Source organism: Echinops telfairi, unplaced genomic scaffold, assembly GCF_000313985.2.
Source record: "Echinops telfairi isolate 266 unplaced genomic scaffold, ASM31398v2 ScPeMD7_7424;HRSCAF=8462, whole genome shotgun sequence".
Classification (NCBI taxonomy): Eukaryota; Metazoa; Chordata; class Mammalia; order Afrosoricida; family Tenrecidae; genus Echinops; species Echinops telfairi.
Window position 1 is genome coordinate 82995437 of NW_022111324.1, and position 26954 is coordinate 83022390.

The window sequence follows — 26954 nt, forward strand, 5'->3', positions numbered from 1 at the left end:
ATATATTTACATATGTACATGCCTATATTTAGACCACTATAAATGAATGTCCTTTGTCTCCTAGTTCTTTCCTCTATTTCCTTTTACTTTCCCACTATCATGTTCAGCCTTCATTTGGGTTTCAGTAATTCCTCTCGGTTACATTGTCCAGGCCCTCCTCAGAGACAGAGGTCAGACTTCACTCATGTCTAAATCCCTAGAACCTGGGACATCCCAGCTAATTGTGGATAGTAGGCTTTTAGTGAGTCTCCCCATTCCTCTGCTCTTCAAAGAAAAGAAGTAAAAAACATGTGGGATTTAAGAGGCAGCATAGACTTTGACTATACACCCATCACAGCCAGGCAGAGAGAAACTTAAGAATACTTTCTTTCTCAACACTGTCCCTGGAAAATGAACAGGAATATTACTTCCAGGCATGACTACAGTTTCTGTAGGCTGATCCAATTTGCCACCTCTCCAACAGAGTTCAATATCCAGAGGTGAGGAGGAGTTGCTTGGAGAATCAGTATCAGATGCTGGGAACTTCCCTGTTTGGTGCCCTTGGGCAAAACATATAAACTTAAAATTACAAAAGCCTCAAGAAAGTTCATTAGAACATCTGGGCATCTTATCAGGGATTTATCAAGCTTTCCAGAATTGATCCAAGCACCGTTTTAATGAAAATCGCCTGCCATGAACAATTTATGCCAAGGATTCTTTTTCTTCCTCTTTTCTTTCTGCTTCTTTCCCTTCTCCTTCTACCCCCACCCCCACCCCTGCTCCTTTTTCTTCTCCTCCTTTTTCTTATTTTCTTTCCCCCAACCTCCTTCTGGCTTTTCTCTCCACAAAAGTGAATTCTGAGGCACTAAGCAAGTTTCTTTTCCTAGGTCTACTATATACACTTACTATCAGGCATCTATACTCAGATTAACCACTCTATGTCAAAATAAAATGTGTATCACCGCAGATTGAACTGGTGAATTATATGAAGCTGAATGAAGCTCCACTTTTGTAAATTGGTCCTGGGTCAAGACAACATAACCATTCAGTTTTAATTTGAATAAATAAGATAGTCCGTAATATGTTTTAATCATTTTTAAACTGGTAGTCATTCATTTTAACTGTTTCAATGAACTAATTGTTATTCCTCTGTACTTTTGCTTTGAGTTAACTTAACCTAAGGAGTTTAAAATAAAAAATTAAAATAAAAAGCTATATTCCAACAGAGTAATGCTCATCTATACAAATCAACAACTTTTGTTAGGGAAAAATAATGGTCTTCGAAGAATTAAAAAGAAATTACCATATACCTCGCATCTAATTTTCTATTGGTTTGGTAAGTTTTGTTTTGTAATTCCTTCATTTCCATGAATAAATAAATTTTTAGTGGCAGCTAATGAGATAAAGAAAGAAGGAGGGTCCAGTTGCAACTTATGTCAAGGACAATAGGACTGCAGGACCTGGAAATTCCCAAGGTCTAAAATTCGTAGCTCAAAAACTCCAGTGGTCTGGGTCATGTGAAAGAGTCCAGGGCCTAGAAACAGGAATCCAACCCAAGCGTCTTAAAAGCCAGCTGGCTAAACAAACAAAATGAATGACACTAAATGTAAGGGAGAGCATTGAGTCTAAAAGATAAGGCGAAGAATGCAGACCAAATGAGACTTAGATTATACAAAAACCATCACAACGATGAAGAACTATTCAATGAATAAAGCAGTAATATTCAATCCAGTCGATCTTCACCTCTGCCATTTATTCCGAGCTCAGGAGCAGAGGTGTGGGTCAACTGATATACATATGTACGTTTTGTTTGTGTTTAAAATTGCATTTGAAATATTATACAGTAGTGGGTTATGTAGGTGGGCTGCTAACCACAAGGTTAGCAGTTCAAAACCACCAGCTGCTTCCTGGGAGAAAAATGAGGCTTTCTACTCCCATAAAGAGTTTTAGTCCCGGAAACCCACAGAAGACGTTTTATCAGAACTGACTCAGGGACAGTGAGTTTTGGGTTTGGGGGTATACCCTTCAGTTAAAATGGTGACGCTACACTTCATTTTCCTTATTTGAAAATTGAACATATGCCATCCTGATATGGCAGCAATGCCTGTTAGTTAAGTCCATACAGAAAACCAAAGTCTCCCTTTGGGCAGCCTGCCACCCACCACAACTGGCAGAGTAGCTCCACCGTGGAAGATTATTGACCAAATGTGCAATGATATTCATGTTTACCCAACTGTGGGTTTAAGATCTGTCTGAGGTTGGGTTCTTTAGAGAAATAGAACCAGTGATGCTTACATGTGCACATAAAACTGAACCAAACTCATTGCCATTGCATTGATGCCGACTCATCCTGACCCCATAGGACCCCATAGGGTAGAACTGCTCCCTGTGAGGTCCTGAGACTGTAACTCTTAACACTAGAAGTAGAGAACCCTATCTTTTCACTAAGCACCTGGTGATTTTGAACTGCTGACCTTTCAGACTGCAATCCAGTATGCAACCACTATGTCATCAGGGCATATATGTATCTGCATAGAGAAATGTAACTCAAGGAAATGGGTCGCCCCATTGTAGAAACGGATACATCTCAAGTCTATGAGTCACACATTAGGCTGGAGGTTTCCCCAGACTCACATAGCTGTAGGGGCTGATGAACCCAAGATCGGCAGTTGAGATGGCATGCTGCTAGCTCATAGGCTGTAGTCTCAGAAATTCTAACATCAACAAGCAAAATGGAAGGCCACTGGCTCAAGTCCCAAGAACCAGAGGCAGATGACGGTGAGCTAGAAACAAAATTCAGAGACAGCAAAAAACTAGAGCGCTTTGCCAAAATGTCAGTATAATTCTGGCCACATCCTCCAGGAAACTCCCTTTCAATTGCTTTTAATTGCTCATAACAGCTATCATGGAGGTGACTGCATTATATCAGATCACAAAATAGAAATGACTCTATCATTACATAGTTGCCAAACTACATCACACCTAGCAAACTACTAAGAATGATGGTCCAATCAGATGGAAACACAACCTTAACCATCGCAAGGTCTCATTGTCCCAGAGCAGCAGAACAGTATTGGATCATACATTTGAAGGAACTTTGCCTGGGAAATTATAAATCCAGGGCTTTCTAATAGCTTCTTGTTTCTTTCTGCAGTCTATCCTTCCTGATACCCACATCAGCTTCCATGAACATCAAGCCACTTACCTGGAGAGCTGTGCTACTGCGCTGAAATCCGATCCAAGTACCTTAAAGGTAAGTGCTACATGTAGTCGGCCAGGAGGTGGTATGTGGTGTGGGGTCCTGATGAGTTTTTCAAAAGACTTTCCCCCTACAGTCCTAGGAAAGGAGAGGACATGTCAAGTTCATCAGATGAAGCCTAGACACTAAGTCAGAAGGCAACGTTTATTTCTCACGTCTTAGGTTTTCCTAAAGGGAATTGACTTTTCAGTACATTCCTCTGCAGAGAAAGCTGTGGGAGGAGTACTTACACTCCACTCCACTCCACTCCACTCCTCACGCCTTCTCAAAGCACAGGGAGGCTTGTCTAATTAGTTAGTTCACTTGAAGAAAAGAAACACAGGAAAGAAAACCTGAGCCATCTGCAGAGGCGGCTGGTAGCATCTTGCTCAGTCTCTCCATCAAGGAGCTTGGCTCTGAGCCCGAGGCTGACCGTGAAGTCTGCTCATTTCAAGGCTTATTTATTTTTAAAGGCTTTGTGGCTGTGGTACAACAGAACTGGTAGCTTTTCATCTCTATGCATCTCTATCTGCTTGGCTCCTAACTTATAATTACATCCCACTGCCATTGAGTGGGTTCAAACTCATAGAAACTCAATATAAGGTTTCTGCAACTTTGTAAATCTTTATGGGAGCAAACAGCCTCATCTTTCTCACTCAGAGCAGCTGGTGGGTTACAACTACCTATCTTGTAGTTTACAGTCCAACATTTACCTGACAACACCAGCATGCACTCACTCACCGCTAATGAGTTGATGCCGACTCATAACCACCCTATAGAACAGGGTATAACTGATCCCTGTGAGTTTACGAGACTGTAACTCTCTCTCTTTTTTGTCTGTCTTTTCCTTTATTTTTTAATTATTTTAATGGGAGCTTTTACAGATATCATAACATTCCATAATCTAATCACATAAAGCAGTATTGTACAATCAGTTTCAAAACATTTTATTTCTTCTTGAACTCCTTGATATCAGTTCCCCTTTATCCCCTCCCTCTCCTCCCCTACCTCCTAGGAACCCTTATTCTGCCCCTCAGCTCCCACTAATAGTTTGACAGGAATGGAAAGCCCCCCATCTTTCTCCTGCAACAGCTCCATAGAGGAGCTTAATATATGTTCCGGAAATGGTATGTCCCCATATCCGACAAAAGTAGAGGAGAGTTCATGCTCAAGGGCCAAAGAATGTGCAGGGTATCTAGCTGGAGGAAAAAAATGGAGGTTAAGGGAGCAGGTCTCTGGCCCTGTTCCTAATTCCTCTCAGTATTATTGTGGGGACACTTACATCCTTGGCTCGAACCCATGTAATTACGATACCCTGAGCTGTTGAATTCACTGCTTTTATTTTTCTCTTCATTAAATTCCCCCCCAAAATGTATAGATATATTCTCATTATCAAATTTCAAAAGGATATAAAGTGAACATTCCAGCTACAGCATCCCATACCCCCAAGGCCTCTGAGAGGCAGCATCCTCCAACGCTTCCTGAGCATCCACCACAGGGCCTTTCCTAAGACAAGAGGCCCACCTCCAGACACCACCCATGCAATGCTTCTCTCCTAGCCTCAGCACAGTGGAAGCCCAGAGTTCTCCACTCGGGTGTTTGAATGTTCAGCCATCTTTCTACTTAGTAAAAACTGGTCGATTCAACTATGAATTCATAGAGAAACAGATTGAGCCATTGTAGTGCAATGAATACAAATGAGATTCTAGGAAATGCTATAGAAGAAGTGTGGTGGTTACATAATCTGTTGTCAATTTGAGACTTAAGAGTGAAGGGGTGGAACTTAGCTTGACAATCAGGTTGCAGCTTGATGACCTCATTTGGAGGTGCTGGAGGCGGACACACACACGGCCACTAACTTACTGTGGTAGCTTTCATGTTGCTATGAAGCTGGAAGCTCTGACCCCAGAACTTTAAATATAAGCAGAGTTACTCATGGTGGATAGGTTTCAGTAGAGCTTACAGACTAGGAAGAAAAGTCTGGTCATCTGCTTCTAAAAATTAGCCAGTGGAAACCTCCTATGTATCCCAACAGGATCAGAGTTGCTTGCTTTTGACATGTCATCAAGAGGGAACATTCCCTAGAACAGTGGTTCTCAACCTTCCTCATGCCACAACCCTTTCATACACTTCCTTATGTGGTGGTGACCCCAACCATACAATTATTTTTGTTGCTACTTCATAACTATAATTTTGCTACGGTTATGAATCGGGTGACTCCTGTGAAAGGGTCGCTCAACCCCCAAAGGGGTCGCAAACCACAGGTTGAGAACCACTGCCCTAGAGGATGTCGTGTTTGTTGACAAAGAGAGCCAGCGAGAGCAAGGCAGACCCGTGGTGAGACGCATGGGTACAATAGCCACAACTATGGACTCAATGCGCTGGTGATCATAAAAAGCACGCAGGACTGGGCAATGCTTCATTCCGTTGTACAGAGGTCACCCCGAATCATTTTATACATATATCCGCTCTCTGTCTGTCTATTTGTCTATCTATTCCATTATGGGGACGATTGGAGATGTGAGTCATGACTGGATATGGTGAGATAATAAGAATGACTATGGATCTTGTTGACTGTTGATCCTGGATTTATATGAGTCTTTATCTTTTAGAGGTAAGTTCTGAGAACTTTGTGTATTATAGTTTATGTATTAAAGTAGATAATGCCTGGGTTTGGGTTCCATTTAGTACTGAGCAGGAGAGAGTGAGCGGGAGTGAAAATAAAACAAGAAGGGCCATTGTTGAGTCTATGTGATGGATACCTGGACGTTTTATTTTGCTTGTGCAAAATTTCCAATCAAAGTTTAAAAAAAAGAAGACAAGGGAGCTCAAAACCTTGAAGAAGTATTTCTAGCATGGCCCGAGGAAGTGAATTTGTCTTCATCGTCCTTGGGTCCTGCTGAGCTGGATCTGTCTTACAGAGAGGACTGCCAGCAGGTGTGGGCCTAAACTAGACTGAGCAGTCAATCCAAGAGTTGGAGTGGCCTTGACCCTATTAATGAAATTTGACTCCTGTCTCCAGAATGCCAAGTTCAACCTCAAACTCAGCTGGGAAGAAGGCATGACCTCCTTTGCAATGACCCCGGCTTTGAGGCTCTGTCGTTTTGTTGCAGGATGAGAGGTTCCCACACTCTGACTTAATTTGAAACATTCCACACTGTCTTCCCTTTCATGAAGAAGTTGGGAGATGAAGGTTTAAAGGCAATATGTCCCCGTGATTGCAGGCATGGTGTTTGTGCTCCGGAATGTGGGCAGCCGACACATGTGTGGCTGGAAGCCCAGGCAGCTAACAGGGTTTAGGACTTTGCCCAGGAGTAAAGAGATGATTAGAATATTTACTTTGAAAAGTAGCCTCTGAGGATGGGAAATGATTAATTCACCATGGGGTACTTTATATACCCTCAGGAAAGAAGGGGCTTCTCTGAGAAAATCCAATTGGACAAACCTAGCTCTGTGCACAGGCATATCCAAGCCCCCATAACCCCCTCCACAACATAAGCACACCTGTACTGACCAAGTTCACAGCCATTGTATAACTCTACTGTAAAGAGAAGCAAGGAAATGGTGTAGGGAACAAGGAACCAAATCCTGCTTTTAAAAAGTTGAGGGTCATCACCCAAGTCCACGCTAATATTTCCCAACATGGTGACTACTGTGGGGAACAAAGCCACCAGTGCCCATGTTAAGTGTCCTGACACCAGTCCGAAGTATGGTCTCTCATCACCATCTAGGTTGCATGGGCTTGCCCTTCCTGAGAGAGCAGCAGGTACTATCAGTGTGAGCCTGAATGGGCCTATGCTCCATCCTGCCAACAAGGAAAGATTTTCAATAAGGTGTCCCCTTATCTTTCCACTTTCTAACATTTAAGGGAGAAAAACTCTTTCCGTTACTACTCCACCCCTCTCCTAAGTACATGTTGTTCTTGTTAGTTGCCTTTGAGTCAGCACTGATTCAACATTACCCAGTCGTGCAGCATCTTCACTGTTGTTAATCATCCTGCTCCATTGTTGTATTTGCCCTTGTCTACTTAGGTTGAGTGCCTTCCAACCTATTGGGTTCAACTTCTAGCATCACACAGGATAATAGTCATAGGATTTTCACTGGCCAAGTTCAGAAGTAGATCACCCAATTGGTCTTGCTAACCTGCCTTAGTCTGGAAGCTCTGCTGAAATCTGTCCACTATGGGTGACCCTGCTCACACTGGAAATGCATAGGGCATCATTTCTAACATCACTACAACACACAAGCCACCACAACAAGACAAACTGACAGATGAGTCATGGTCCAAGACCATAAACTAGCATATATATGTTGTGTGTGACTCTCTTGATGAACTTGGGACAATTAAGATAAACTAATCTTTAAGCAAGATTCAAGTGCCAGATGGACAGCAAATGATGCTCCAGCACACGGTGGGCTTCTTCATGCAGGGCAAAGAAAACTTCCACCTTAGCTTGAATTAAGCAGCGTCAAACCAAGGACAGAATTCAACCCCAACCCTTGCAGTCTTCTCTTCCGCAATCCCCCTTTCAGCCCACACTCCCACCACCACACCCAAGCCCTGCCTAGAACTTCAAGATGGCACAAGAGTATCTCATCCTAGAAATATCTTCTTCTCCTTCCCTCTGGGTGGCTCTCCCTTTGTCCCCAGGTCTCATCTTTTAACCTTTTAAAGGTTCTCCAAGTTTGAGCTAGTTGGCCTTCATTCGTCTGTGCCTCACCTTTAACACAGAGTGTATCATATGTGTCTGTGTCCCTTGAACTCTGAACTACTTGAGGATGAGAGCTATGTTGTCTCTTCTCTCTGTTCCCATCACTTGTCAAACTGTCCAGCATCTCTCCAACTCTGGATAGTTCTGGAATGACGGGATGGCAGCAGGCCACCAGCACTGTACCACCCATGCGGCAACTCTTACATTATATTGGGGGCAGTGTAGTGGTGGCAGTCCTGCCGAAGATGATGTAAGTTGGGCAACTGGAAGACCCTGAATGACTATTAGTTTATATTTCTGAGGATTTGGTATTTCCCTCAGTGGGCTCACACCTTCCTAAGATAAAGCACGGGGTTTGTTTTCCTCTAGTTCTCAGATTGAAAAAAAAACACTTCTCTAAGAACCCCAATAAATATTATCCCCAACAATGAGTAACACAGGCCGGTCTTGGCCATGCTGCTCTACACCCTACTTTGGGGAGTTTTGTGCTGCAGGAACCTCAGAGTCCCTTCACTCTGAGGCTGAAGAGCGCTGGGGAAAAGGGAGTTTGACTCCAGTTTCCAACTGCCACGCTCTTCTGTTTGATTTTTAGCTTTCTGAATAGTACCTTTATGTGAAAAGTAATATCAGTTGTTGCCTCCATTTCCCCTTGAGTGTCTGGATCTCATTTTCATAGTATACGGAGTATATATCAAAACATTCCCATATAGCAGTGGTTCCCAGTCTTCCTAATGGTGAGACCCTTGAATACAGTTCCTCATGTTGTGGTGACCACGCCCCAACCATAAAATTCACTGTAATGTTGCTGCTGTTATGAATCAGGTGACCCCTGTGTAATGGTCATGACCCACAGGTTGAGAACCACTGCTATATAAAGAAACTAAACAGTAGTGGATTTTCAGTATTGATTTCTGTGATGCCTTTATATTTTTATTCCTGGAATAACGCTTTCCCCAAGATACTCACACGCATCTCAGAGGTTCTGTTGAACTCTAGTTCATGTCCCTGGTGGCACCGTGGTTACTCATTGGGCTGCAAACCGCCATTCAAAACCACCAGGCTGTCTGTCGGAGAAAAACAGGGCTTTCTACTCCGGTAAAGAGTTACAGTCTCAGAGACACACAGGGGCAGTTCTGCCCTGCCCTATCAGGTCACTGAAAGTCAGCATCGGCTAGCTGGCTAGTTTTGAGGGTTTGAAGATGCTAAAATGTAAACTGCGATTGAGTTAACATGCATTGTTTTCTTTTTAGTAAATGAATACATGTTAGAGATTTTTGTACTGCCTAATAATAAAACCACCATAAAATGAATCTGCTCCAGTGCGTCTTCACTCTTTAAAACGACCACATCTCCCCTGCTTCTGCTGTTCTTGAGTGGGCAGGCCGCCAAGCCACTACCTAGCTTGTCAGCCGGAACGTGGCAGAGGTCTCAGGCCTGAGAGCTTGGTCACTGGCTAGGTGTCTTGCTCTCTGCCCACGTGGGGTTTTCACATTGAAACCCTGATACCCTTTCACTCCCAGGGTGTGTTTGGCCACTGTGGATTTTGCTTTTATAGACGCCAATGATTTCTGAGCCTGTGTTTCCTGTTATAATCCTTTGCAATTCTAGCACCTGCTTTTGTCAAGAGGCTAAGCTTGAACTGCTTCATGTATGGAAATTGGTCACAAAAGAAGCTCATATAGCAACTGTGAGAAAATGACCGAGAAAATAGCCCCTCAGCTACCTTTCACAATAGTTTCTCTTCCATTTGCTATTGAGTTAATTCGCGGTAACTGCATGGGTCAGAGTGGAACTGTGCTCCACAGGGTTTATAAAGACTGATTTTTCATAAAGGGGTCCTCTGACTTTTCTTGTGAGATATGTCTGAACACACCTGCATCTCAGATTGTTCAATTAGCAGGCAAGCACACTAACCATTTGCACCGCCCAGGGCTTTCACCATGATTGTGATGACAAACTAAATTCAACAGTGTGGGTACAGGAGAGTCGTTTTGAAGCTCATTTCTATCTAGACTGTTAGGCCAGGTTTCTAGGACAGGTTATCAAGAACTCAAGCCAAGCCCACAGCTATCCAGTCTATTTGACCCCATGACCACTTGATAGGACATCGCAGAACTGTTCCTTAGGATTCCGGCGACTCTCAGGCTTCACACGAGCAGCTGGCTTCTTCTCTCTCCAGCAGATCAGCTGGTGAACTTGAACTGGCAACCTTGCCATTAGCTGTCTGGTGCTTAACCACCTGTGCCACCAGGGATCCTGACAAACTACCATGTACACTCAATTAGTTCCTTTAGCTATATTTACTGAAATTTCCCTAAAATGTTTGACTAAGCTGTCCAAATTAGGAAGATGTTTTAAAGAATTGTACCTTGTGAGAATCCACTCAATTCTTGCTTTTAATTTCATATGGTCCTTCAATATTATAAACCTCATCTTAAAAGAATTAAGCTTAGCAGAGTTATTTGATCTATGAAAGAAAGTAAAGTGCCTGGTATACTACTATCTCATTTATTATTTAAGTATATTAAAATATTTTTCCACTCTGCTAAATATACTAACTGTCCACGAAGTTAACTTGATTCAGCATTATGTATTTGAGCCAATAAAGAACTTTAACTTTGTTCTAGATCCACCTTGGGTGTAATGGTTGACTCTCAACTCCGGGCATACCAGTGTTATGGAAGAATAATTCACCAACAGACCAAAACTAACCATTCACCTGTGTGGGGTGTGACTCCATACCTTTCCATGAATAAAATAGACTCTAAAAGCAATAAATAGAATGAGGTGCTGTGGTCGTCTAAGGCAGGTAACTTAGTAGACTCCCAAATTCCTCCAGAATAATTGGCCCTTAACAATAATTGGCATCATTGTTTAAATCATTCTTGTCACCGAAACTGAAGAGTTTAAAAATAAACTAAATGATTAGTAACACTAAAATGTATTGCTAACTACTATCATGTAGGCCCCTACTTGCCGTGACCTACCCTACCTACCTATTACAAAGTAGAACTGTTCCCTTGGGTTTCTCAGCTACAATCTTCACAGAAGCAGATCCCAAGGCCTTTGCCCCAAGGAGTCACTGGGTAAGTTTGAACCACTAACCCTTGGGTTTGAAACCAATTGAAAACTGCTTGTGCCACCCAGGCTCCAGCACTGATGCTAGTTGAATATAAAGCTAGTTACATATAAGAGACTCAGTATTATACAACCCCCACACACTCCCCTTCCTTAAGAATACTATGTCTTTTCAAATGACCATTCTGTTGCAAGTTTATTGAAAACACCAGGATTGAAACCCAGATTCTAGTTGGAGAGTGGGGAAGGGGGGTGGGGGGCGGGAGGGGGAATGGAGCAGAGGTACTAGGAACTGTAACTTTAAGCAAGTCTCCTTGGACTTGTCAAGTGCAGAATGAACAATATGCTATTTCAAGGTCCTCCCACTTGTGAGCCCAAGACTTTCCGAGGTGAGACAAGAATTCTAGACTAAAATGAACCATCAGCCAAAGTGCCACATTAGCTAAACAGGCATTACTAGCAGAGGGTTCTTCCAGCACGCAGGTGGGTTGTACCTGTGAACATCTGACACTAAGATGCTGGGCCTGTCCCTGGCCACAGAGCATGTTAAGACTCACAAAGCCTTTAGTTCCAGGGTTAGCACACACGTCTAGCTTCCTTGCAGGCTGTTGAAATGGATTCTCTAAGGAACTGCATCTGATTCTCATTTTCTTCTGTCAGAATCTATTCCAATGTAAAGAAGAGGGAAAAATATAATCATGCTCAAAGGCTTTACATTCTTTACAATGACATCATAATGAAATACTCATTTTAGATGATTTAATGTTTCGTTCTTAATTATAATCTGGAGTCAATGGACACTTCTTTCATCATTTTTGCTATTTTTCAAATAAATGGCACAATTCCAATCACTTACTTATGTTCCAAGACCCTAACACCTGTGCTTCCAACAGCAAAGGAGCCTGTCTCTGATTAGAGCCACCTCCTTTAGCTGAATTTGTCATCCAGCCCAACATCACCAAAGCACACATTTTTGTTTTTGTTTTTTTTTACTTAACAAACAGTGGAGGGCGCTGTTGTCATTTGATGTATTTCTACACGCTAGCGTCTCAGGACATTACCCTCTCCGGTGGGAAAAGAGCTCTTTCCATAGTAATAGGAACATGATGTACGATAGTGAAAACAATAACTACATCAACGTATTTCCCCAGAAGCTAAGTGTTTTTCCCCCCTCAGAGTGTGAATGTAGAGCTCTTAGCTATGTGATACTTAGATAAATGAATGGATTTAAGAGCAGGATGAAAGGTATTGAAAAATACTTTCAAGATGAACATAGGCTTCAATGACTTGACTACTGTATATTAGGGGTTTCGTTACACTTCATTGTCCAGCAGCATAAAGATAACATAACAGTCATAAAGGACAGGGAACAGTAAGATTAACATTTGGCCACAATCAGTCTGGTGTCATGGAACATATTCTCTGAGTTTCACAGAGGTTGAACCTGGAAAGAATTATAGAAAGACACTTTGTAAAATAAGTTGTGACAGCTGAATATTATTTTCAATCACTACACTTAAGATCTGTGCTGGGCATTTCTGCACCCCTTCCCTGAAGCCTAAACTCCAAAGGACCAATCACACACTTGCCTTTCCTCTCCCAGGGTAAAAGTTTGCTTCTATGTGGCAAGACCCACCCCCACCCCCTAGTTTCTCACCAATATGATGATACTGCTTTGTACCAGACAGGTAACTTAATAAATCAACTTAATAAGCATCAACATACATATAGTGTGCTCAAAAGACTCTAGCACTACAAATGTTTAAAGCTGGCTTTTAGTTCATGCACATTTTCATGAATCTCTAGGAGGCTTGCCAGCTAAAACACAGGGTGTACAGTTAAATTTGAATTTCAGATTAGCAACAAATAACGTTGATGTCAGAGAGGTCTTAGCGAAAGCAGAGAAAGATGTTTACCTGGATTATAGTGCCTATGTCAAGACCTTTGGCTCTGTGGATCATAACCAATTCTGGACAACAGTGCGAAGAACGGGAGTCCCAGGACACTTAATTATGTTCGTACAGAATTTGCACCCAGACCAAGAAGTAGTGGCTCAAAGAGAATAAGGGGGCACTACATTGCGCAAAATTAGGGACAGCGTGCGTTATGACTAGCTTCTCACCGTACTCATTCCACCTGTGAGCTGCGCAACTCATCTGAGAAGCCGGGCTACCTGAAGAGCGCAGGTCGAGGTTTGGAGGAAGAACCATTCATATATTTATAAAATCATTGTCCATTGTTTATTTGAACTTTAAATTACATCATTTTATTTGTAACATCTGTCACCCTAAACCCTAGACCAGCGGTTCTCAACCTGTGGATCGTGATCCCTTTGGGGGTCAAATGACCCTTTCACAGGAGTCACCCGATTCATAACAGTAGCAAAATTACAGTGATGAAGAAGCAACTAAAGTAATTTTATGGTTCTGGGGGGGGTGGTCTCCAGCATATGAGGAACTGTGTTAAAGGGCCGCGGCATGAGAAAGGTTGAGAACCACTGCCCTAGACATTGATGGCATCCAATTGAGAACCACTCTCTGATATCTCTCTCGAACTTCAAATTTAAAACCAGTTCTCTGTTGCTATAAAAATATAAAGGAAAACCAATGGGCAGGCATTTTCAAACATACCTTCTTACTGTTTTTGAAGAACATAAGCCAGTTGTTGTCAAATCAACTAGAACTCCTAAAGACCCAGTGTGTCCTTGTGTGTGTCTCTGTGTATAAATGTGCTTAGGGTTTTTAATGGCTGATTGTTTCGGAAGTAGATTGCCAGGATCTTTCTTCTGAGGACCCTCTAGGTGGGTCTCAAATCTCCAACCTTTGAATTACCAGTTGAGTGTGTTGGCCATGTGCACCATCCAAAACCCTCGCTGTAGAAACTAGAAGACAGGCTTTCCACTTCTCTATCTTTATGTACATGCTTCTGCCCAAGCCAAATAGAGATGGTTTGGCTGATTTAATAGTCTATTTAACGAAAAGCTCAGCTCAGGGAATAATGTGCTTCTGAGGCTAGGCTGACGGAGTAAGAAGGACTCAATCCAAATCACACTGAAGGAGTCGCAGAGTCTCAGCCATTCTTCTGTGGAACCAGGCTTATCCCTGAGAGTCAGAGCCACCAGCCTCGCCTTGTTTAATCCTTGATTTGACATCTGTTGCTCATTAGTTTTGCTTCCATTTTTACCCAAACAGATTATCTATTTCTAGCTGCCTCCTCCCACCTAAACAAGTAAACAGGTGTTATGGAACGCTTATCAAATAGGGTTCCTAAATCAGAAGTCATAAAGAATCAGTCTTCCCAGTAGCTGAAGAAGTCAGGCATTCAAGGGGGCTCCTTACACTTCCAGTACAATGGGAGGCAATCAAAATGCAATCTGCAAGGCATTACACTCCCTAAATTGCTGGGACTCACGACTCCCTAGAAGCCCAGCTTCATACCAGAGAGGAAGTGAGGCACACACAGAGCAGAGCCAAGCCTCTTGCTGCTGCTATTACCCACACAAATGAGGCCTAAATTGATTAGATCAAAACCCACTGAGTAATGGTTGTTGAACCTTGAGAAATTGCAACCGTTAATTAACTGCCAATAAAGCAAAATTTAGTTTATTTGAGTTCATTGCACTAAGGGAGCACACCACCATGACAGATTCTTAGCAGCATCTCAGAGGGAGTCCGGAGTGGAATATTTATAGGACTTGGGGGTCTGGACTCCAGTGGTTTACAGCAGGATTTTCAAGGCAAGGAACTAATTAGGAATGAACACATGTGGGAACTACCAGTCTAGGACTGGTGGATGTAGTGGCATGAGGGTTTTAAAGTGCATCTTGATAAATAAGCTGTTTTAATAAGCAAGCTATTTGCAGAAGTGATCAGATTCTTTCCTCTGATAAATTGACTGTAGAGATTCCCTGAAGCCAATGGTGAAATTAAGGTGTGATTCATACATAGTCTTCTCTTTCCTGAGCAAAGTTTTCCTGGAACAAACAACTAAATTATGTTGCCATAGTAGTCTTATTTCTGGCTTCATTCTTCAGTTTCAGTTGAACTCTGGTATATAATCACTACTTATAAACAACAACAACAACAACCAAACTCGTTACCTTGTGTCGATTCTGACTCATAGCAACCCTATAGGACAGGGTAGAACTAGCCCTGTGAATTTCTGAGACTTTAAACTTTTTTTTGTTTTCATAAATCATTTTATTAGGGGCTCATACAACTCTTATCACAATCCATCCGTACATCAATTGTGTAAAGCACATTCATACATTCATTGCCTTCATCATTCTCAAAATATTTGTTCTCAACCTAAGCCCCCGGCATCAGCTCCTCATTTTCCCCCTCCCTCCCCGCTGCCCCCTCCCTCCCTCATGAACCCTTGATAATTTATAAATTATTATTTTGTCCTGTCTTGTCCTGTCCAATGTCCCCCTTCACCCACGAGACTGTAACCCTTTAAGGGAGTATAAAGCCCCAGCTGTCTCCTGAGGATCAGAGGGTGGTTTCAAAGGGCTGACCTTCTGAATTAGCAACCCAATGGATAACCACTGCACTAGGTGGTAAGACTACTGGGCTCCTTAATGCCAATGATTCTACTACAATGTTACTACTTAATGCTAATTCCTGGGTGGTGCAAACAATTTCTGTGATTGGCTGTTAACTCAAAGGTTGGAGGTTAGAGTCCATTCAGCACCACCTCAGAAAACTAGCCTGGTTTAAAAAAAAATGAAGATGGAAATTGTATATCAATCATTGGCAATTCTATCGAGCTCTGCTCCAGGTCTCAACAGCAGACACTTTCATTTGTTTCTGCAGAAGATACCAAGACCTTTCTATTGACAATAAATCCAGTCTAAAAGAAATCCAGTAATTTGTGAGATCCCTCCAATCTCACCACCACCACCACCCACCCTCATTATCTGGAGGGGCATGGGGAGAAAGAAAAAAACACACAACAATTCTTATCTGACATGTACAACAACTGGGGAAAATTTAAGGATTTGAACCAATATCTGCCCCTCTGAAGTGGGTCTTGGTTAATGTTGATGAATGGAAAGTTTGGTCCATCCCGCAACCCCACCCCCCACCATCTCTGTATAGAATCTTTTCTTCCAGTACCCTTTGGATGAAGAAAATCAAAGTGCCTTCTCAAGGAAGTTCACTGTGTGATCCTGTTTCACTGTGTCAGGTACCCTGTTTCTCCGAAAGTAAGACATCCCCCGAAAATAAGATCTACTTACAGTTTTGCCTCTCGCTGAAATATAAGGCATCCCCCTGAAAATAAGACCTCCCCGAAAATAAGGCCCCCTGAAGCTACTGGACCGTAGCGGTGGCCGCCGCCGTGCAGCTCACTGTTGGCCGCAGTGCAGCCAGAGCAGACAGGAAGTGCGAGGTCTCTTTTAATAAAACACTAAACAATAAATGTGTACTGCATTCTTCTTCATGGAAAAATAAGATATCCCCTGAAAATAAGACCTAGCGCATCTTAGGGAGCAAAAATTAATATAAGACACTGTCTTATTTTCGGGGAAACAGGGTAACAGTCTGGCTCGTGTCTACTCCACCTCTGTGTAAGGTGAACCTGACTAGCCCTGACTCTTGAGACCCAGCATCTTCAACCTTGGCCTCCTGTGGAATTTCTGGGAGGCAGGAGAAATGGCCGCATCACTTTCCCGAGGAAGTAAACGGTCTGAGCCCAGCAGCAGCTTTTCTTTCCAGTAGAAGCCATCAAAAACAATACCTAAATCATGATGATACCTAAGGTCCCAGTTTTCAAAGTAGGACATGAAATTATATCTCAGTGACTTCCTTTGACCCAAAAGAAAAATGCAAAGCTTGTCTTTATTTGGTTTATCTCCATGTTAATCTTCAACGAGGAGTGTGTTTAAAACACCAAGCATATCTGTGCCGTTTTTCAACCTTTCCCTCAGAATGTTAGATGCCTCGTGAACTACAGTGTTATTTTAAATCGTCAACTCCAGTGACCCCATTCCCAATATTTATTATGCTTTGAATGAAATAATATCATATAAGCTCCTGTTTTTAAATTCTATGCTCCTATAAAATATACACTGTATCTATCATCATTTCACCAATTCCTTCATGACTTTGAAATCACAAATGAATTAGCTTCAAACCTCCCCTTTCTAAGAAAAAATAAGATAAACTCTTTTCATTTACCTTGGGAAGTGTTAGTTTCTTTGTTTTAAATATACAGCTCAGATTCGTGTTTTGTTTTAAATAAAATTTTCTTCCTTTCTTTTTTTTAGCCTTGCCTGGATAATCCTCTTTGAAAAATACAACTGCCTTTGGACAAATGCTGGTATCACAAATTAAAAGGGGATCTAATTCTCTAAACATGAAAGAGATGGTTTTCTTCAACTCTTGGCTCAACAATATTAGTAGCAATAAAAGCTTTCATAAAAGTTTTGATAATATATTTTAGCAGGCTATCTTAATAATATAATGATAGAGAGAAGCAACCTCATTTTTCACAGTCACGGATTAAGTATCGATTCTTATTTCAGGCCAATATGGCTTTAAAGCAATGGGCTGGAACGCGTAACTTCTTTTTTAAAAGATTGTTGTGGTTGATGTTTGGGTCCAGCAAGTCAATTCCTGCTCACAGCAACTGCATCTACAACTGACCCAGACAGCACCCTCTCCTGCGCCGTCCTCACACCATTCTTTATGTGTGAGCCCACTTCTTTTGAGGGCCCCCTTTTCACTGCCACCCCCATCTTTAAAAGATTATGTCAATGCTATTCATTATAAGCAGAGTCAACTTTGTTAATATTAGTTAATGTAACAATCTGAGCATACATATGATATATATTAATAAATTATTCACACCACTGGAGCTAGTTGCAATCAAATATTTCTATTTTGCCCACAATAGGCAGATGATTAGAATCCATTGCTAGGCTTACAACCCCTGCTCTGCTCAACCGAGATGGTCTCCCTATGGCTGAGTGAGTGTGTGGATTTTGAAATTATCATTTGTATTACAAGTAGCAAGTTACCAAAACTGAAGCCATTTACAACAGTGTTTCTCACCCGATTTTGCATCACGGTCCTGCTAAGGACCTGATTTAGACTCTTCCCCAGGCAGTCCCTCATGAAGTTGCAATACTACAGATGCGCTGTATGTGTATTTGTGTGATATTTGAATATAAGCACTTTAAACATAACAAGAAATTGACACCCCTGGAGACTCCATTTCCATTCCTTCCTGGATAGCAATTAATTTTGCCCCTGTTGATTTTGAATATTTTAAAATGTAGAGAAAAGCCATCCATCCCATTGCTGTTGAGTCCATGTTGGCTTATAGCAACCCGACAGGACAGATGAGGACTAGCCTGAAGGGCTCCCACGGTCGCAAATCTTCAGAGGAGCAGCCTGCCACGGATTTCTCCTGCAGAAGGACTGGTGGATTCAAACTGCAGACCTTGTGGTTAACAGCTGAGCACCTTGCTTGGCCTCTGTGCACTAGGACCCTTTGTAGAACAACAACAGCACCTAATTCCAGCAGGAAAGAGACTTGTTCTACTTTTCTTGAATGAGAGGCAAAAGAAAGTTAGAATAAGTCCAAAATTATCTTTGAGATTTGGGTGGGGAAAAGGGAAAACCTTGATTCTGAGCTGACTCCCTGCCCTCCTGTGCCCCCCACCCCCCACCCCCGCTTTCTTCAGCCCTACACATAACCATAAACATCACTTCACCCATTTGTTATTTTACCCAAGCACTCCCTCAAGATATTGCACTAATTTATTTACTGATTTATTTGCTCAATAAGTTCTAAGTCAAGGGCTGGAGATATACAAATTAATAACACTTGCCTTGAGTTTGTTCATTTACTAAAACCGCAAATTAAAGATGTAGTCCAATAAAATGTGTATATTGGGAACACCTAATATCCAAAGAAAGAAAATATAACACTATATGCAGAAAAAATGTAAGAATTGTATCAAGTGATACTGCTTATGGTTCATAACCGGCTTGCAGACTCTGTGTCTCCAGACAACTTCCATTCTTTTGCATAAGTTTGCAGTAGTCAAACTTCAGCCCTTCCTCAGTGTGTCAATAAATCTGCCTTCAAACCAATTTGACGAGTTAAGGTACCCCTGACGGGAGGCAGAGAAGTGGCTTTTGTAAGTCAACTTTAACTTTGAATGTAAGTATGCTAACCATTTTCAGTTAAAATATTTGTTCCCAATCAGGGATAGTTTTAGTTTAGTTTTTATTTTAAACCAGTCTTCTCCAATTTTTTCCCCTCCCTCTCCAGTCAGCTTTAAACCTCAGGCCCCCCTGGCTTTAAAAGTTTGTTTTAACTCCATGATGTAGTGGGAGTACTTGCAGCTTTGGCACATGCCTGGTTCACTGAAAAGTAACTTTGAGCTAGCACGCCATTTATTTCTAAACGCTGGCAAAATTGAAAGAGGCTCTAACTCCGCAAGGGGCAACATTTCTCCTCGGGAAAATTGTCAACACAGGTGAAACAGCTGTGGATAAATTAAGAGAAATTTGCTCTTGAGTCAGATTCCTGTAGTTCGGGGATGATTTTCATAGACCTAAGCATGTACTAAAGTAATAAAAAATAGTGTTTCCCAAATGAGATTCAGGGACACCGGTGATAGTGTCTCGGTGATCTATTGTCCGTGTGAGGATGAAGAGGGGAAATCACATGATCTATAACAACTCGGCTGTTCCCACCCTGGCGAACTGGGGTACAGGGCCTCCCAACTCAACGGTGGGAGGAAGGTCACGATGAAGGCTAGAGAGCAAATCATATGCATCCAACTACCAGAAAGGGAACGTATGTTTAACATTACTCCGAAGGTTTCTCCTGCCAAGTTTACAAGATAGTCTTCAGCGTTCTGATGATTTAATAGCTGCAAAGACTATGGATATTGTGAGAGACAATTCGGAGAGTCTAAGTATGGTCAAAAGTCTGGGGCAAAGCAAGGAGAGAAGCCTTTTTCAGGTAACTGCAAAAGGACATGACAGCCTTTCCAAAACGTGTACAAGGAAGCACAGCTTTTAAACATGGCTACTGTCGGACGATACAAAGCGTATTAGTAAGGGCTTGCTTTGTGCCAGGAGACGTGTTACACAGAAGGGGTTCAGAACGAGAACAGAGAAGGCAGAAAGATCAACGGTCTATAATGAAAGGAAATGTAAAAGCACAGGCAACTACATAGCCGGAGTGAGATTTAAATCTTGTCAAAATGATCAGATCATTTTGGGTTCAATTGTTTGCTAGCTTTACCATTTTCCATACTAAATCCCCCAATTCAGAAGCATTAGGATTTTCCATATTAAATTCCCTGAATCACAAGTTAATTATGTTTAGAAATACATACACATCTCTAATTTGGTGAATTCTCGGAGAAACCCCACAACGCTGAATATTTCACTCAGACAGGTTGTTCAAGATAGAGGTCGTGTTTGTAGTAGCACTGCCCTATGCCAATTTGCAAGAGCTGGTAAAATTTTGGAAATTTGAAAAGATATTGCTAAATAAAGATATGATTAAAAGTTAAATTATATAAATCCATAATTAAATAAACTGTATTGAAAATACAATTTATTTAATAAGCCTATGCAGAAAGCTTTTAATTTTGGGTGATTGCCTTTTTCACTTCTTTCATTCTGCTTGTTTTGGGTGTGTTCCTGACCCTTTGTTGAAATGTTTTATAGTATTTTCTTTAACGTATTTATCCTATACTTCCAACATCTGTGTCATCTCATGAGTGTTTGTTGATTGCTGTTTTCCATACAAGTTGAAATGTTTCTTATTCTGCATAGGCCAAGAAAATTGTTATAGTCTTCTAGATACTTTGAATACTCTGCGAGCCTGTGAGAAATGTGAATAGTTTTGTTTTAGGCAATCAGTCTGGTTAGGTTCAGGATTTAATTTTCAGCCCATCGTCTTTGGTTTCAATGTCTGTTCTGTTTTCAGTAACTTTGCAGTATTATTGTAGTATTTTGCTACTTGGTGACTAATGTGAGACTTGAATGGCGGGCTATCTGTTATGTTAGTTCTCAAATCCCTTTATTAATGGAGTAGAATTGATTTCATTTGCATGCAATGCAGGGTGATCCCAGGATTGCATAAGCAACTTTTTATGGGATTGCTTTCTCAAATTATTCCTTCTTTGTACACGCACAAGTACTTTCCAGTTTCCTGAAGCTTATCTTTTAGTCCTTCAGCTAGAAAACGGGGTGGCTCATGACTCCATTCTGCTGCACACATTCAAGACCAAGTCCTAGAAAACTGGAAGAGAAACAATCATAAACTCACTGCCAATCAGTGGTTCTTTGAATTCTGGGCCTCCCCAGTCCATCTTCAACTATTTACTTTCCAGAGTACACAAATACCTGCTCTTTGCATTTTCTCCAGGTTCTATTGCGACAGGAGACCAGGAGGCAAAAGCTTACTCCATTTCATTGCATCTGTCCCACCATTTCTGCCAACTCACTTGCATCCTGCTCCTGGGAGAAGCTTCCATCTACTTCTTGTATCTCTTGAGGATAACAACACCATTTTCTTTAATTATTTCTTACAATGCATCATATTTACACTCGTTTTCCCCAGGAGTTTCTCAAATGTTTAAGATGATGATATGGGACTATACTGTCATCTATTCATGTAGCTTAAAAAATTAATATAATGTTAGGAAATGATTACATCCCTGGTTGTAGATACTGTGTCTTTAATGCAGTTAAAACTGAGCTCATTTTTCCAATAATAAAATTTCAGAAATCTAAGCCTTTTACTTTTGTATAATGTCAGATCTTGACCACAGTACTGATCACGGATTGATCACTTTCAATCAAATACAAGAATATAAAGCTATTCATATTATATTTGATCTTATTGGCTCTGATTTATAATTCTTGCCTACTGAAAGTCCTCCCTCCCATTTTTTCCCTATCTTTCCTTTTACAGCATAGGTAAACACATGTATAGAAATACCCTCTGTCAATTCTACATGCATTCATTAGTGGGTATAGGTCCAGTCTCCTCATACCTGTTCCACTTTGTTGCTGCCTATGCATCCACTCATAGATTATTATTATTGCAGAAGCCCATTGAAATAATTTGAAATCACGGACTATTAAGTATTGTACTGGTTGTCCATCTTAGCCTTAGGTCAAGAGAGTAGAGTCATGGATTTTGAAGGTCTGGGGAAAGTGGAAAGAGTAGCAGGAATGGAGAAGGTGCACTTCACAGCTCTGCATTTTGGCTTTAGTTACTAACACCCTCCTCTAACACATCCCATTAGCTTTGCCTGAACATGTCTAATCTCCATTTGTGGACAGAGTTCAAGTATTTTCCCTTGGGGTTCCTCTGCACTATGTCAAACAATGGCTATGTCTAGACACTTGTCTAAATGTCCTAGATAAGTAGATGGTTTAGAGCAGTACAGATAGATGCCCTACAGATGTTAGAAGAGCTTGAATTTGAAAAGTCGCTATAGAACAGCTTCATCAAACAAGATATAGGACAGTGTATTGAATTGGTACTGGGAGGAAATATGCAAAAAGAAAGAAGTAAAAAGAAGACAAGGGAAGGAAAGTGATGGAGGGCGGGGAGGAAAATAAATCGCGAAGGGAGAAAGGAAGGAGGAAAGGAATAAAAGGAGAAAATGTTGGACCCTAAAACGAGGAAGCTTTTGTGATACAAAGGACATTCTTGTTTATTTTAGCCTGCAATCTTGGCAGGGCTCACCTCTGTTACACCAGCCTTGACAAAGGCTAGAATAATAACACCCAAATAGACAAATGTAACAAACATTTTCTTATGATGCTGAGATATCTTTGGAAAGAGCTCCAGAACTCCCATTGTCAAAGGTAATGGACTGGGCAAAGCAGCCTCCTTTCCAGAATAAACATTTGGGATCTAGAGGACAAAAATTATTGATCGACAAACCTGGGTCTAAGAAAAGAGAAAAGTGAATCCTAGAGAGAATTGCGGAAATGATTTTTAATACAAAATCCCAACCATATGCTAAAACAAAGTGAATAACATAATAAACCTTCATGTACCCATTATCCCGCTTCAGAAATGATTAACTCTTGACCAAGCTTGTTTTGCTTATATTCTCACCCATATCTCCCTTTACTGCCTTATGCCACCACATTATTCTGAAGCTAAGTCATTCATAGTATCTCAGCATATAAAAGATGAAAATCTTGGACTAGTATTTCTCAATATTTTGGCAGCTAAAACCTAGTAATCCCCCATGATATGCCCTAACACAATGTAATTTGTTCCATAATGAGATCTGCTGTGAGCATCCAATCAACTATATGTTTAGGATGGAATATAACCCTCTTTCTTAGGGGCAGCTCTGATGCAATTGAAAGGAAGTTTTCTCAGAGGCATAGCCCACTTCCTAACTCAGTGGACACCATGGAAAAGCTTGTTTCTTTGTTTTTGCTTGGTCTGGACCCTGAATCTAGCTCTCTGATCTCCAGTTCTTTAGACTTGAGCCAATGACCTGCCATATTGCCTGCTGGTCCTGGGAGCTGCCAGTGGCCTGCAATCTGACCTGCTGTCACGGATTCACTCTCTTCTCTCCAACCACATGCCTGACTGTGTTACTCCGGGTTGACTGCTTCAGAGAAAGAAATCCAGAGACACGCATATGTGTATAAGAGATAGCTTTATATCAAAGATCAATTGTATATTGAGAAAACAACCCAGCCCAGTCCAGATCAAGTCCACAAGCCCGATATTAGCCTGTACGTCCAATACTAGTCCATAAATTCCTCTTTAGACTTATGCAGCACAGGTAATGATGCCAAGTGCAGGAACATCACAGGCTGGTGGGTGGAAAGTGTTGTGGATCCAGTGGCATTGGAAGCATCTCAGCACTGCCATGGGACTCCGTGTGGCTCCTCCAGCTCCAGGGCTCTGGCTGCTATCAGTGCGGCTCTGTGTGGCTTGTCATCAGGAATGTGAAGCAGAGAGCATGTGGCCCTTCTCCAGGGAGAAAAAGAGGAAGTTTCCAGAATACGCATGAGAAGGTCATGCCTGCAGGGAGATATCATCAGTCTGTGACCTGACTGACAGGCTAGACTCAACCCCTTTACTCTTACTATCCTCAAGTTGACACGAGATGATGTGAATACCACACTGACCTTGAATTAACCCATATTTCCAGGAGAAGCCTCCAGCTAAGCATCTGACCCACCAATGTAGAACCTGTCAGGACTTGTTCACTTCTTCAATTGTGTGAGCCATTTTCTTGATACAAATTGCTATATCTATATCTTTATAGAGATATATAAGCATCACTGATTTTGCTTCTTTAGAGAACCCAGCCTATACACCAGAGCATGTACACTGGTAGAGATAAGAGCTCAAAACACAGGGAAACCAGGAGAGATAAACCCCTCAGGACCAATAATGAAAACAGTGATACCAGGAAGGTAGGGAGAAGGTTGGGGGGGCGGGAAGGGTGAACCAATCACAATGATCTACATATAACCCTCTCCCAGGGGGATGAACAACAGAAAAGTGAGTGAAGGGAGACAGCGGTCAGTGTAAGACATGGTGAAAAAATAATAATTTAGGAGCTATCAAGGGTTCGTGAGGGAGGGAAGGGAAGGAGGGGAAATGAGTTGATACCAAGGGCTCAAGTAGAAAATGTTTTGATAATGATAATGAAAACATATGTACAAATGTGCTTGACACCATGGATGTTTGGATGTATTATGATAAGAACTGTAAGAGCCCCCAATAAAATGATTTTTAAAAGAAAGAGAGAGAACCCAACCTAAGACATAAAGCACTTAAAATGTATTCTGCACAGAGAAAACGTGTATAGTACAAATTCAAAGGAAAAGGAAAACTTAAAGAAAGAAAAAGAAAATCCACTGATGAAAAATGTAAGGAGACAAGTGGGGAGGAATTCATTCCGATGAATTAGTCTCAGATTTGGTAAATTATTTTATGTCTTAACATAACACATAGGAGTGCCTTACCATTCATTTTTACTAAAGAAACTCTATAGCAGAAATCATATAATGAACAGATAAACAAGATCCATATTGAGGGTAATCTATCGATCCCATGCAGTGAACCATGAAAGAAGCATGTTTGAACTGCATTAGTCTGTGGTGACAACGCTTTTTAAAATATATGGCCTGGGACCATATTTTTAAAGTTTGTATTTATTTTGCTTTGTTCCATGAGATGTAAACCAAGATAAAAAACAACATTTTATTGCTTCTGGGCAATTCCCCAAGAGAGGAAAATAAAGTTTCGCCCCCACTGAAAGAGTGATAAATGTTTAATGAAACATCTAGACCTTTCCCCTAAAAGATCATACATATGTTGGAATATTTTTACAAGCATCTGATTTCTTCCACCTGAATTTAGCTGATAAATCACAGTTCAGGTATGAGTACGGAAAAAGGAGCAGAACTATTTTTTGCTCCAAAAACAGGATTCGGCAAGTCCTGGAATATTAGATTTAGCTTAAATCACAGGTTATTTGAAAGAAGAAGCACAAATCTCTGGAATTTACACACAGACATGGATTCTTTCTCTGGAAGGGTGTAAAACAAATCAAAACACACAACGTAAATAAACAGATTTCCAAGCAATAGAGTAAACTTTGTGACAGACCTATTTACTATTTCACTAAACGTCAAAGCTCTCTACTTGCACCGTAGCACAGCAACCCCTGGCGGTTGTCCTGTCCTCTGGGCCACATCCCATTTTCATGGGGCCTCCGTGACCAGACGGTGATAGAAGTGTGACCTTGAATAACCGGACTGCAAATGAGTAGGAATAGAATCAAAGGTGGCCTTGCCTCCTCTTTCCCCTTTTGTTTCCTGTTATGGTGTTGCTTGCTGCCTCGTTTTTGTACCGCTAGGTTTTAGGGCACTGTGAGTCAGAATTGAAGTTCTGTAACTCTCTTTCTGTCCTAGATCTTTGGGCGGCCCCTCCCCATGTCCACCTAACAACGGCCACTGCCGAGCCCGCACCAAGCTCAGGGGAACAGAGGGCGGGAGAAAGGAGGCTCTTGCCTCAGGCCTGTTAACCCGAATATACTTTCTCTTTCTCTGGTTTGTTTTCTCAGCTGGGGGCACATGCTCTGCCCCAACACTGCTAGAGCTAGTGGAAAATAGCTTCCTCTGAGATCTAAAGGCCCATGTTAAAGAAGTGGTTTGGAGCTCAGAAGAAGGAGCCCAGTCAGAGCTCAGTGCCCAACTTTCTCTGTTTTTCTTAGTATATGGAAATATGAACTGTACAAACAGTTCATATTTCACATTCCACCTGTAGCAAAATCTGCCAAAGCAGACAAGGAAGGATCTTTAGCCCTTTCTCCACCTCGGTTATTAGTGTATTCCCACTACTCTCTTTATTACCCCATACTCCATCTGTCCACTTCCTATTTCCTTCTACACACACACACACACACACACACACTCTCTCTCTCTCTCTCTCTCTCTCTCTCCACCATCTGTCTTTCCCAAGAGAAAATACTAGGTCCTTTCCCAAAGTACATCATCCTTACCATTTCCTATGGCTCTCGTTTTCCAGCCCAAGCCCCCAAACGGACACAACAATGCTTGTTACCCGTCAGCACTCAAGGAACAATTTGATCCGTCTTCTTTTCCTTTATAATCCGCTGTCTGTGAAAGCTGGCCTTCAAGAAGCCAGTTCACAGCTTTCAGAGAGGAGCTGGAAGGAGAGAGTTAAGATGTTTCTTTCGCAGACAACCTGGGAGGTCATGAAGACTTACAGTCTGGGAAACCATAAGGAGCACTTTGTGTGCGTCCTATAGGATAGCTTTAAGTTGGAATCAACTCCATGGCAGTGATTTTGAGTTGTCATTTAATAAACAACCAAGCAAAGTGAGGGAAGTCAGTATGAAATGGAAATGATATGAATGATTGGAGAAGACACACACTAGTTTTCTGTAAAAC

The 26954-nt window shown here is 41.6% G+C and overlaps 1 pseudogene; it reads left to right on the plus strand.

The window, feature by feature from the left end:
* LOC101660965 overlaps positions 1-26954 on the plus strand; it is a 111264-nt pseudogene that overhangs the window by 4412 nt on the left and 79898 nt on the right.